Source organism: Anthonomus grandis, chromosome 7, assembly GCF_022605725.1.
Source record: "Anthonomus grandis grandis chromosome 7, icAntGran1.3, whole genome shotgun sequence".
NCBI classification, from domain to species: domain Eukaryota; kingdom Metazoa; phylum Arthropoda; class Insecta; order Coleoptera; family Curculionidae; genus Anthonomus; species Anthonomus grandis.
In genome coordinates, this window is record NC_065552.1 from 23061713 (window position 1) to 23072557 (window position 10845).

The window sequence follows — 10845 nt, forward strand, 5'->3', positions numbered from 1 at the left end:
CCAAACAGCATCATACGTCCTAGGTACTTACTACTATGTAATTTTTATGTCATAGTTATGTCCATACCTCTATTGCTATAAAAATAACGTACTTAGTACGTACTTTTGGATACGTAGTTCGTACGTACATAAGTTACATCTCGCTGACGTACATACATGTACATATAAATACTTACAAAATGTTTTAGCTCTAATGGATTATACAAGAGTAAAAATAAAAACATATAATTTTTTTTTAATACACAAAACTATATGCCAGGAAAGAATTCTTTCTTAAATATACGGATTTTTAAATACTTCTAAGTGTTATTTTCCATGTTTATAAATTCAGTAGGATAAATAGAAAAAAAAAACTCAAACGGTAACTAAAATTGTTTCGGTCATCCTCCACTAAATTTATTTGAAAAATCATCTATCCTACATGTTTGAACTTTTTTTTTACGAAACATGTAGTTGCTACAATATAGACCAAATGATGTTTTTTTTTTGTATTTTCTTAAGGTTTATTTTTTGTTTTGTTTTTTTGACATATACATTTTTGTTTTATAGTTTTATATATTTTTTATAATGAAAATATATATTCAGTTTTCATAAATGAGTTATTTTTTCTCCCAAATACATTTTACCACACAAAAAAAAGAGTCGTGTAAACATCCTAGATACGTCATATTATGTCCAATACATGACGTTAAATATCCTAAAAGTACGTACATATGACGTAAACTCCTGCGGAAAGTCGACGTCTTATATACATCTATAGTGCGTAATACGTCTTTTGGAGTACGTAGAAAATACGTCTTTAGTAGGTATCTGTGCTGTTTGGGAGTGTTTTAATTATTATTTAAACATAATTATTTCGTGAATATTTTTAAAGGCGGGTATAGAATGTTGTACACGCAAGACATGATTTTCCTTATAATCTAAAATACAAAGTATTAGGGTTTTTTAATATGCGACAAATATACGAAAAACTTTTTTTATTAATAATTTAAAAAAAATTCTTTACAAAAAGTTTTCCTTGATCCAAAACCTAAAATGCAACCATCAGGTATTAATTTTTTCCACTCGTATATGAGGTATATCAGAAAATATGAATTTTGCTGAATAAAGTACTTTTATTTTTGACATCATATGTTATCATTATCACATATAAAATTGTTATTAATAAAAATTGATAAGCACTTAAAACTACTTTAAAATATGCGATTACCTACATCCAAATGTATGATTTTTTTTTCCTTTTTTAACTACAATAACAATTCAAATGTAACTGTAGTTACTTGAAATTTAGGATGCACTTATAAACAAATGATTTCTTGATTTCAAGAATTGTTTGACAGTTAACGTCAAATTAAATGTGTAAACATTTTGCCGGTGAAGTTTAGCGTGGAAGAAAAAATTGAAATTGTGTTAATAAAGTTTAACGATTTTAATTAGGTTTTAACGATTTTTTGACGCTTGTTTTCACATTTGCATTGTTATTGTACTTAAAATGGAAAAAAAGATTTTTTCCGTACATTTCGATGTAGTTGCATATTTAAACGTAGTTTTTAATTCTTATCAACTTTTCTTAAAAACAATGTTCGATATTGTCATAAATAAAGGTACTTTATTCTTGAGCAAAATTCATATTTTCTGATATACCTCGTATACGACTAGAAAAAATAATATTAAATAGTTTTATTTTAGGTTTTAGAACAGGCAGAACTTTTCATAAAGAATTTTTTTTAATTAATATTAAAAAAGTTTTCCATATGGTGCGGACTTAACACACACGTAATAATCTTGTTACGAGGTGCATGTAGTAGGGTAGTTGCATTAAAGTTTATCGTAGAAAGGAAAAATGCTTTATTTAAAACCGCAAAAGCCTCAACACAAAGAATATAGAGGAGGTTCCATTTTAGAAAAAAGAAATCACAGTCACATTATTGAGACACTGTAAATTTACATTTGACGAAATTTTATGACAAAAAAAAAAGTCCACATTTTTCTAATTTATGTATTTAGAAAAAATATCTATTTTTTTTATGTTTTTCTTGTAAAAAAAAAATAAAAAAAAATTCGTAGGCCCCGACGAGATTCGAACTCGTGATCTCCTGTTTACTAGACAGGCGCTTTAACCAACTAAGCCACGGCGCCGTTGTACTTCTTTTGAAAATGCATGGTTTTATTGTTTAGGCATGACAATCGAGAGAGTATTTTCTGAACATTTGAGATGTGACAAGTACAGGGTGGTAAAGTTGTGAGAAAAAAACTTATTTTTTTTATATAGGAAATTTGATTAAACTTTTTTTTTTCTTACTCTATATTTTAAAAGCCAAAGCGTTTAGGATTTTATTTGTTCGAATTATTTCCCAGGAATTAAGAAATACCTAGGTACCCTCTATAGGTATTAAAGCTTTTTTTTTTAAATAAGTATACCCTCGGCAACCTACAGGAACGCCAGGAAAACGGACTGGGACCTCTTCAATGAGATACTAGGACGCGAACTGGAGAACTGTCCAACGGAGGCAAAAGACAATGTAGAGCTTGAAGTGCTGACAGAGTCAGTCACTGAGGCTAATAAAGTTGCTTTTGAAAATTCATGTCCACTAAGCAAACCGCGTTAAGCAGGGAACACCTCATGGTGGAACCAAGAATTGGGCGAGCTAAGGAAGACAGTAAGAAAGCTTTTTAACAGAGCCAAAAGAACTGGCGAGTGGAATCTATACAGACAACACTTAACCAGGTACAATGATGCTATAAAAAGAGCAAAGAAAGAAGGGTGGAGGAAGCTATGCCGGGACCTAACAGAGACACCAGCATATGCTAGACTCCACAAGGCAATATCCAAGGGGCCACGACAAACCCTAGGCTCTTGTCTAAAACCCGATGGAGAATATACGACAACCGAGGAAGAAACGCTTGGCTTAATGCTGAACACGCACTTTCCGGAATCGAAAATTCTCCACCAACCAGAACATACCCAGGACCCAACTCCTATCATTCCGAACAGGGGCAAAAGGGAACACTGGGAACTAGCAAAAAAGGTAGTAACCTACGAGAAAGTTAAATGGGCGATAAATTCCTTCAAACCATTTAAATCTCCCGGAATGGATGGCATAATGCCAGTCATGTTACAGCGGGGTAGCAAACTGCTGTTGCCCTCACTATGTAAAATAATGCGGGCAAGTCTAGCCACGGCGCATATACCAGAGAGTTGGAGGGAAGCAAAGGTAGTATTTCTACCAAAGACGGGACGCGACTCCTATGCGAAACCTAAATCCTTCCGACCAATCTGCCTTACATCATTCCTCCTAAAAACAGAGGAAAAGCTCATAGAAAGGCATATCAGGGACAATGTATTACGGGTCAACCCTCTACATCGACACCAGTATGCCTACCGAACAGGTAAATCTTGCGAATCAGCGATTCACGAGATAACCCAGAGGGTCGAACAATCTCTGAACAACAAAGAGATCGCCCTAGGAGCTTTCTTAGACATTGAGGGAGCATTCGACAATACATCATATGACTCAATCAACCGTGCGATAGCAGCACGAGGAACACATCCCATGATTGGCGGCTGGATAACCCAAATGCTAAATCATAGGAAAGTAGCAGCAAATCTCAACAGCACAACGGTTAAGGCCAAAGTGTGCAGGGGAACACCGCAAGGGGGCGTACTGTCACCGCTGCTGTGGAACCTTGTATCGGACAGCTTGCTGACACGACTGGAGAGGCAGCTTATCCTCGCTATAGGATATGCTGACGATATAGTCATCCTTACACGAGGGGGTAGTCAGACTCATGTATTCGAAAAAATGCAAAGAGCCCTGACTACTGTCGAGCACTGGTGTGAGGAAGAACAACTAAGGGTAAATCCCACAAAAACTACTCTGGTTTCCTTTACCAAAAGAAGGAAACTAGAGCCCATTAGAAACATAAAATTTTATGGAGAAAATCTGCGACTTGAAGACGAGGTCAAATATCTAGGTATAACCCTGGATAAAAAACTCAGCTTCAAGAAACATGTAATCCAGGCTACAAATAAAGCCACGAAAACTCTTATGTACTGTAAGAGAATGTTCGGTAGATCATGGGGACTGTCACCAAAAATGGTACATTGGATGTACACGACAATGGTTAGACCCATCATTACATACGCAGCACCTATATGGTGGCATGCGGCAGAAAAGAGGACTGTAATACAGATACTCAACAAAACACAACGAATAGCATGTCTGGGCATAACAGGAGCGATGTCAACAACGCCGACTGCTGCCCTAGAGAACCTGATAGGATTAAGCCCGCTACACTTAGTGGTACGGGCTGAAGCTATAACGGGGGCGAAAAGACTGCTGTCAAATGGCGCAACAATCCTATCGAAAGATGGGCACAATGCCTTATTTGCCAAGATACAGGACCTTGGGCGCCTGGCCCTAAGAACAGACAGAACCAAGGTCACATACCTAGACAAACCTTTTGTCATCAAAGAGAAAAGGGGACCACTGGACGCAGAAGCGGACAGGCTCAGGCAAAGAGGTTACTCAGTATGGCACACGGCAACCAAACGATCCAAGATCGGGGTAGGTGTGGGCATGGTGGAGGACGAACAACAGAGCAGACAACTTATGCTAAACCTGGGCCTCGAAACAACAAATTTACAGGCAAGCATAATAGGAATACAAACCTGTGTCCAACTGATGAGAGAAGGGCTGCCAAGAGGCAAAACCTTCGCAATTTTCACAGGAGACCAGGCTGCAACACTTGCACTACAACAGTTCGATACTAAGTCAAGGACTGTGAGTATCTCAGGAACCTCGCCGAAGCGCAAAATAGGCCAGAGATAATCCTAGCAGAGAATATGGGCAACAATAAGGCTGCAAGAAGGGCTATCCAGCTTGCAACCCAGGGAGCCAGCAACAGCCTGGTAGGCCCTGAACCAACATGTTGTGTCAGCGATAAGACCTGGAAGAGGGAAATCGGCAACTGGCTAACAAACCAGAACAAATTCTACTGGGAGCAGCTGCCAAAGATGGAACAATCCAAACAACTTATAGGCAGCCCACCCTTCAAAAAGGGTGAGAACATACTGGGCCTCTCTAGACAACAACTGCGAAGGGTCGCAGGGCTATTTACAGGCCATGCACCCAGCAGGAAACACCTGCATACGCTAGGGAAATCAGTTACCTCGCTATGTAGGGGATGCAATGAGGAGGACGAAACAATTCTTCATATACTGTGCTTCTGTGAAGCATTTAATCAAATCAGGGCAACATTCGTGGGGGAAGAGAAACCCTCACCAGAGGGTATAAGAAATCTACCACTGGGCACAATCCTGGACTTCCTTGAAGCTACAGAATTGAACCTGTGGGACTAAACATATGGGACACAATAGGACTGCTTCTTAGCAGACCGCAGTGTAACGAAACAGACTCGACACTGAGTCCCACACAACTGGGGGCGGCGCCGCGTAACCAGTGTTCATAAAGAATTTCTCCACCGACCCCAAAAAAAAAAAAAAAAAAAAATACCCTCTGCAATTAATACTATTTCAAAATTAATACCATCCGCATTTAACATTTAGCATTGCTTACTATAAATTGCGTGTCATGCTAAATACCTACTAAACTAAACTGAATTTAACACACGGGCATTAAATTTTAAAATAAATTACAGGGGACACGCCCCTCGGCAGAACATTAAATACGAACATTATTCTATTCATCACATTTACATAAGTAATAAATTAACTGTAGCCACAAACTTTGTTACTTAGTTATGATAAATATGGTGGGACATCAGACGCTTTAATATTTTAATTAAACACTTTAATTTTGTGGATATTTTTGAGTCCAAAAGTCAATTTTATACGGAGTAAGGTGTCATAAACTTGAGGTAATTTAAAAAACCCTTGTATTAAAATATTTCGACGCACAATTACTACAAATCGCACAAGAAAAAATTGATTTAAAGAAGAGACTTATTTAAGAGGCGTAGGTATTAGGGAGGATCCCAAAGAAGGAAAATACAGTTGTAAAAGAGAATTTGATTGAGCTATCACTAAATTAAAAAGAAATGTACATGGTGTCCCAGAAAATGTAGGAAATCTCTTGAATTCAGATAAATAATAAAAAAATAATATGTAAATTTGCTTTAAAAAAATTGCCTATAGGCCCTCCCTACGAAGATAAAGACGCCGCTGGAAATCAGTTTTTCTTGAATAACTTTTGAAGTAGGTACGTAGTAAACGTGGTAAAAATGTCAAGTCCTTAAAACACATTTGCCTTGTTTATTTTACATGGCGGACCACGTTGTAGATTATAATGCTTAAATTTTTAACTTCTTTTATGATAAAGACTATGATATAATAAATATGGTTAGCTTAAACCTTCTGGAATGGAAGAGAAGTTGCATTGAAGTTATTTAATCTGAAAATGCATACATGTTTTTAAAAATGCAGTGTTATTTTTAAAGAGGCAACCTGAAAAAGAATGTAAACGAAAATGTTTTTGCATCTTTTTTTTCATCATTTTTTTGTTTTTCTAGACCCGCCATTTTTGCAAACGTTTCCATGCTACTGAATAAACAAATACCTATCTTTCAAAACTTGGCATCTTTCACATTGTGAATACATTGATCCTTTATTTCAGGGGTTCTTAAACTATGGGTCTTCAAATCCCAATTCTGAGGTCGCCAGAGATTTTAATGTCAAATATTTATATATACCATTTTATAACATCACTAGAGTTGCCGGAATACAGTGGATGTCACTCTGACAAAATTCAGTTGTGCCAATTGTAAGGAAAAAAAACAATTAAAGTTTTCTTGAAATTATGTTTAAAAAAATACAAAATAGAAAGTTTTTTAAGAATTTCGTTAAAATTTATGAAAGAAAGTAATCCTCACCTAAAATGAGATAAAGTTGCAATTAACTTGGGATAGCGAATGCAGAGTGTGTTCACATTAATAGGTAGAGCCATCTATAAAAATCAAAATATGGATGATTTTATGAGGGTTTGTAATTAGCATGGGTTTACATATATAGTAAAAATAAACAACTCTATATATTATTCTATGATAAACAACACAGACAGAAAATTCATAATAATTCGGTTCTGAGAAACAGTGAACCATATAAGTTTAAATAAGGATGGTGATACATTATCCACACATTAAATAAGGAGAAAGCTACATCGCCTGTTGCAGACGATATACCCAAGCGTCGTTTACAAATCGCCAAAAACTAAGCAAACCGCTATACTCACGATTGAGAATGTTATTTAAAATCAGTCATATCGAGTGATCGTGTCGGGTCGTGATTTTAGAATCCCAATGATGGTTTTTAAAGCAATGTCAATGAAAAAAATTGATTTAGTTCGTAGCAGGTCACACGTCAAACGTCAGCGTCGTGTCAACTTCATTACCGTTAATTAACATATTTTTTGTTGGCAACTCTGAAAATGTTCAGAGTGACCAACATCAAAAGGACACAACCACTATAAAAATGACGGCCACCAGCCAGTGGTCATTTTTGGGTATCGTGGTCATATGCATTAGCAGTCCAGGTATATTTATTAAGTTCGTGGGCTATACATTGTTAGTGCGCTTGTTGGTATCACACATGTTGAATAAACCGCGCGCCGCTGACTTCCCACTCTGACCACCACCTCTAAATATCACACACAATCAAAGGGAGGAATGCGCGCAATTTTCAAATCTCTGTAAGTATACGGATTCCAACTACACAACTTGTTGCAGCTACTTCAACTTCTGATCTCAACTTGTCTCTTCAATGAAAAAATTGCGATATATTTAATTCAAATGATAAAATTGAAAGTTTTATTAAAAATATCAACATTTGGGAAAATAGGGTCAAAATTCATTGAAAACTTTTATTTCAAAAATTATTGTAGATCAATTAAAAGTACTAGAAATATTGATTTCCAAAAAATAGTTTGCATTCAAAAGCCGTTTTGGATAGGCTTAAGTGAGATTGATCACCTTTAACTGGCTAAAGCTCAAGAGGAATTTGCTGAGCTTTCGAGTGACTCAAACTTAAAACTACAATTTCAAAATAAGCCTTTGACTGAATTCTGGATCGGAACTAGAACTGCATTTCCCACAATCGCTGATATGGCGTTAAATGTCCTTCTGGCATTCAACACCACATTATTTATGTGAAGTTACTTTCTCAGCTTTAACTCATATTAAATCTCAATATAGTTCAGCGCTAAAAAATGTTGAAGAGGACTTACCTCCAGCAGTTTCAAAGATTCCACCAAGATTTGATTTGTTATGCAATAAAAAACAGGCACATCCATCTCATTAAATTTTTTACTTATATTTGAATTTAATACTTACCACGCAACTACTTGAATATGTTCGAGCGAATTAAGACGGTCAGAATTCACTTTTATTTTTGAAACTATAATAAATACAATTTTATAATTTTAGATTTTTGTATATTTCAAAACTATATATTTTCATATCATTATATGTATATGTATGTTGTTACCCAATAAATAAATCCTCAAAAAATATTAATTAATTTTTCTTTTATATTTGTATGGGGTCGTCAAGAAACTCGCAATCATAGATGGGGTCGTGAATGACAAAAGTTTAAGAAGCCCTGCTTTATTTCGATAATAATTTATTGATTTTTGGATTTCTTTGAATTTTCGGTGAATTTGAGTTGAATCAAGTCGAAATATGAAATTCACGTTTCTTCAGTATGCAGATATGCATCTTATGAATGGTCTTGCGTCTTGCAATGTATTGAAAGCAAAAAGGTTGTATGAAGAAAGATTTCCTAATCGCACTATTCCAAATCAAAAGACATTTCAACGAATTGACCAACGTCCAAGGAAAACTGGTAGGCGATTCCATTTATTAAGGTGATATTATTGACTTTCTTTATTGTGATTTTAGGAAGTTTTGGGAAAAAAGTACTGATGCTAGTCAGCAAAGAACGGTACATACGGTACAACTGGAAGAAAATATTTTGAATGATATAGCTATTAATCCTTCAACGAGCACTCCAAAATTCGCTCCTAAGCTTAATACACCAAAAACCACAACACATAAAGTACTTCCAGAACAGCTGTTATATCCATATCATCTACAAAAAGTGCATGAACTAACTCCTGAAGATTTTCCTCGTACAATATAGTTCGTGAACTGGCTATTAGATCAGCAGCGAACTAATCCAAACTTCATTAACATTATGGTTTTTACCGATAAAGCAGAGTTTACCAAAAAATGGATTGTGAATTACATAACTCCAATCAATTAATATCTGGGCAGGAATCATTGGCAATTTTTTGATTGGGCCATTTGTATTACTGCCACGATTGAATGAAGAACCTTATTTGGAATTCCTTCAGACCAATCTTCTGGATTTAGTAGAGCATTTGCCACTTGCGATTTACCGAAACATGTATTTTATGCATGATGGATTCCCACCTCATTTCAGCGTTGCTGTAAGGAATCATCTGAATAACGTTTTTCCAAACCGTTGGCTGGTAGAGGAGGATACATTACCTGGCCTCCTCCGTCTCGCGAAATCAATCGAATTTAAAATAGTTAACATAAAACAGTGGTTTTTTAATAATTCTTTTCCAAAACAGTTCATTTTATTGATAATGCTAAGTGCTTTTTCTTTAGTTTAAGGTTCAAACTATCCGTATTTATTATTACAGAGTCTACTATTACTGTGATGATTTCACTAAAAACAAGTTTTTATTTATCAATATTTTTTTTTGCTTATCAATAAAATAAAACAAAAAAAATTATATTAATTTTTAAAAAGGCTTGTTAAAAATAACTTAACTAAACATAGATTTGATCTAATGAAAAATAGACAATATTTTTCTACAAGTTATCATTAGAGTTTACAGTAAATACATTGCAGTGACCTATATATACAGGGTGTTTTTGAATTCATCACATGTATTCGTTTGATGTAAATATTTTAAATATTATTATTTTATTCATAAATAAATAAAGGAAAATAGGGATAGAAAACTATTGGCAAAATTAAAATACAAGGTAAAGTAATTTTTATCTAACTAAAAAAAAACATTAAAAGTATTACTAATGCCAAAAGGTATGAAAACTATAATTAACCTAGTTAACTTGTTAAATAACTCAAAGCTTAAACGAATGGGTTTAAATAACATTTCCCAAAGAACTAATTAACTATGAAAAACAAAAATAGGTTACCTATATATATATAAAAATAGTAAGAGTTTTCCATGAACCTACACTGGGTGTCAACTAAAGTATGTTTGATTTTCTTTAACCCTCTAATGCATAAATTTATTTCTGCATTAAAGAAATAATTTTTGGATAATTTTGTTATTTAAAACATAAATCTAATAATATAAACTTACTTAGACGTCTCTTTCATCCCCTAGCTGTCCGATAAAAACGGGACGCCTTGAGGCGGACCGGTGCATTACCGCTATATTGTGTTATGAAATAATATAGAAAAATGCTTTTATTTTTTATTATGAAAATCAAAGAAACAGGATTTGGTTGGAGAGTTACATAAACTTAAATTACATTTTAGACAAAATGCTTGAGTTTCTGACGTACATTTTGGAAATTTACACTGTTTTTTACCTGATCGATCACGGAATATGCACCAATGTTGATCGATTCGACCCAACTTGATCGAATCGAACGTCTTCTGTTGGTAGGTATGCTCGCTTTTTTGGCACAGGTGATGATCTGGGGGACGAAGAGGATGGTCGACCAACGCTTCTTTTACGTCCGATTTGTCCCTAATTGCAAATCGATGAAAAGCCTGAAGAATCATAAAGGGGAAAAAATTTAAAATCCCACTTATGCGGTTTATTA

The 10845-nt window shown here is 34.9% G+C and overlaps 1 non-coding gene across 1 annotated transcript; it reads right to left on the bottom strand.

Moving 5' to 3' along the window:
- Window positions 1-2065: 2065 nt before the first annotated feature.
- Trnat-agu (transfer RNA threonine (anticodon AGU)) lies at window positions 2066-2139 on the bottom strand. Its single transcript has one exon. It is a non-coding gene; the product is annotated as a tRNA-Thr (tRNA).
- Window positions 2140-10845: the final 8706 nt, after the last annotated feature.